Below are 3,531 nucleotides of genomic sequence, written 5' to 3' on the forward strand. Positions count from 1 at the left end.
GTTTGAAACCCCATATCATTTTTAATGTCCTTGCTTTGTTTTGTTTGTATTTTGCTATTGTTCTGTTTTGTTTTTACTCTTCTCTTTAAAATAAAAAGTTTAAATAAAGAAGTTTACAAGATTTTTAGAAAAAAGCCAACATTAAAGGTTAACAGAAACTGAGGCAGTCCCTCTCAAGAGAGACCTTCTTAGCTGACACAGCAAGGAAAGATACGTGTGTGTGTACTAATCAGTGTGTATAAGCATCTCTAGAAATATGTGTGTGTAACTGTCTGTATCTATATTAAGATAAACATGAGTTTATACTAATATCTCTTACTCTAATACACTGCCACATGGATCTCTCTAGCCTTTGCTCCTCGTTTGTCTGTGACTCCAACAGTGGAAAACCCTGGTTCCCAACACCTGCCATGTAGGTGTTTCTGATATATGCATGTGATATAGTGGTTTTTAAAATTAATCTATACTTCAAGAGTTCCTTTTGTCAGTCATCTTAAAGAGCAACCCTTTCCAAAGGTGTTTCAGTTGGTACTTTCTCACATCTTCCTTAATGATGTTATTTCATACATTTGTAGTATAATTAAATTATTTGGTCATACTTTGCATTCTATGCTAGTAGTCTCACCTGCTAGGTCAGTAATGGCAAACCTTTTGGAGCTTTCAATGATCCCGATACCCCACTGTTGCAGATGTGTCATAGGTTTCCCACCACTGACCTAGATCATTAAAATGTTTTGTATACAATTGATTCTGTGCTATGGGGTTCTTTGAATTTTGATAGATGCATGATGTACTATATGTAATGTTAAAGCATCTTGAAGAATAGTTTCACTGATCTAAAGAACCTCTGTGCTTTACTGATTCAAACCATCTCCACCCTGAACACCTGGCATCCACTGGTTATTTTCTCAAGTTTCACCTTTTCTAGAATTTCATGTAAATGAAATCATACAATATGTGGTATTTTTGGATTAGATGTTTTAATACACATCTTAAACTGTTCTATATCTTTGCATGGCTTTATTGCTTGTTTTGTTTTACAGAATCGTTTTCCAATATATGAATGTACCATAGTTTATCCATTCACTTAGTAAAAGGTACTTTGGTTTTCTTCCAGTTTGGAGGATTATGAATAAAACTACTATGTTTTCATGAGAAGTGTCTTTCATTTAAGATGCCCATTTTTGGATTTGATCTTCATTGTTGGGGGGGGTCTGGGGTTTTTTATTTTGTTTGTTTTTTTTTTAGTTTTTTATATATTCTACATGTTAGTCTTTTGCCTGAGGAACAGTTGGCAAAAATTTTTCTCACTCTGTGGGTTGTCTCTTCATTCTGTTTGTGGTTTTTTTGTTTTTTTCTGTTCAAAAACTCTTTAATATGAGGAGATCTCATTTGTTGATTCATCGTATTATTTCCTGTGTGAGTGGGGTTTTGTTCATGAAGGTTTTGCCTACACCTATACCTTTCAGGAGTTATACCTATTCTATCTTCCAGTGCATTTAGGGTCTCTGTTTTAATATTGAGCTCTTTGGTCCATACCAATCTTAGTTTAGTGCATGGTGAGAGATAATAGTTGTAGGGTTAATCTTCAGGATGTGGGAAGCCAGGTTTTCCAGCACCATGTATTAAAGAGCTCTTTCTTCTAGTGAAGGAGTTTAGTGCCTTTGTTAAAGGTAGGGTGGCTGACTGTGTTTGGAATTATTTCTGTATCTTATAATCTGTTCTGTTGATCATCAGATTGGTTTTTGGCAGTACCATGATGTTCTTATCATGGTAGCTTTGTAATATAATTTCAAGTCAGGGAATCTGATGCCCCATGCCTTGTTCTTGCTGCCCAGAATTGCTCTTGCACTTCTAGGTCTGTTCTGGTTCTATATGAATTTAAGGATTGTTTTTTTCTAATTCTGTGAGGTATACTGGTTGGTGATTTGATTGGGATTATATTAAATTGTATAAAAATTTTGAAAATATGGACTGTGTCTCCACCCCTCCCCCATCAAACATGGGAGCTAAGCTGAGCTCCAGACAGCTTTGGGAGCTTGGAAGACCAAGCCCTGACCCTCTTCCTTGCGGGAGCCGAGATGAGCCCCAGACAGCTTTGGGACCCTTGGTGAGCTGCCCCCGCTCCCCCACCAGTGTGGGAGCCACACTGAGCCCCAGACAACTTCATTAGCATCAGCAACCACACCCTGTTCCCCCATACTATTGCGGGAACCACAGTGAGAACTGGGGAGCTTCCGGTCCTTGCCATGCCACTCCCACACTATCATGGGAGTGAGCCCGAGCTCTAGGGAACCTCTGGATCTTCAAAAGTGACAAAACAAAGGAGCAAAATGCAACCTCAGACCTCCACCCCACCTAGAAGAAGTCCAGGAGATGTCAACACAGAAGAGCCTGGAAATCATATACCTGAAATTTCTGAAATTATAGCAACTGAAGTAAGAAACAACTCCATCAGGCCATAAAAGAAATCAGACTGACCCAACCAAAAAAGAGAACTACAGGCCAGTCTCCCTAATGAATATAGATGCAAAAATTCTCAATAAAATATTAGCAAACAGAATGCAACAAATTATCAAGAAGATTATACATCATGACCAGTGGGATTCATCCCAGGAATGCAGGGATGGTTCAATATGTGCAAATCAATTAATGTAATACACCATGTCAATAGAGTCAAAGACAAAAATCACATGGTCATCTCATTAGATGCAGAAAAAACTTTTGACAAAGTCCAACACTCATTCATGATAAAAATCCTACAGAAAATAGGAATAGATGGTCTTTACCTCACTCTGATAAAAGTGATCTGTCAAACCAATAGCCAACATTATACTAAATGAACAACAACTGAAAGCTTTCACTTTAAAATCAAGAACAAGATGAGGATGTCCATTGTCACCACTCCTATTCAATATAATTCTGGACGTATTAGCCAGAACAATTAGACAAGAGAGAGAAATAAAAGGAATAAGGATAGGAAAGGAAGAAGTGAAATTATCATTATTTACAGATGACATGATACTCGACATAGAAAACCCCAAAAACTCCACCAAAAGACTTATAGATTTAATAATCACATTCAGTAGTGCAGCTGGATACAAAAATCAATAGCATTCCTGTACGCAAACAACAAATGGACTGAGAGAGAAATTAGGGAAATCACACCTTTCATAATAGCATCTAAAAAAATGAAATACTTAAGAATCTAACAAAGGAAGTAAAAGATTTATACAGTGAAAATTACAGTACTCAGAAAGAAGAGATCAAAGAGGATATCAGAAAATAGAAATATATTCCTTGCTCATGTATAGGAAGAAGCAATATTGTGAAAATGGCCATACTCCCAAAATTGTTGTACAGATTCAATACAATCCCAATTAAAATACCATTGGTATACCTTACAGATCTAGAGAAAACTTTCCTAAAATTCATCTGGAACTAGAAGAGGCCTAGAATAGTGAAAGCAATCCTGGACGACAAAGGAAACGCAGGAGGTATCACAATCCCTGACTTGAAATTATACAGCAA

This window comes from Chinchilla lanigera, unplaced genomic scaffold, assembly GCF_000276665.1.
Source record: "Chinchilla lanigera isolate Chin_1 unplaced genomic scaffold, ChiLan1.0 scaffold00045, whole genome shotgun sequence".
NCBI lineage: Eukaryota > Metazoa > Chordata > Mammalia > Rodentia > Chinchillidae > Chinchilla > Chinchilla lanigera.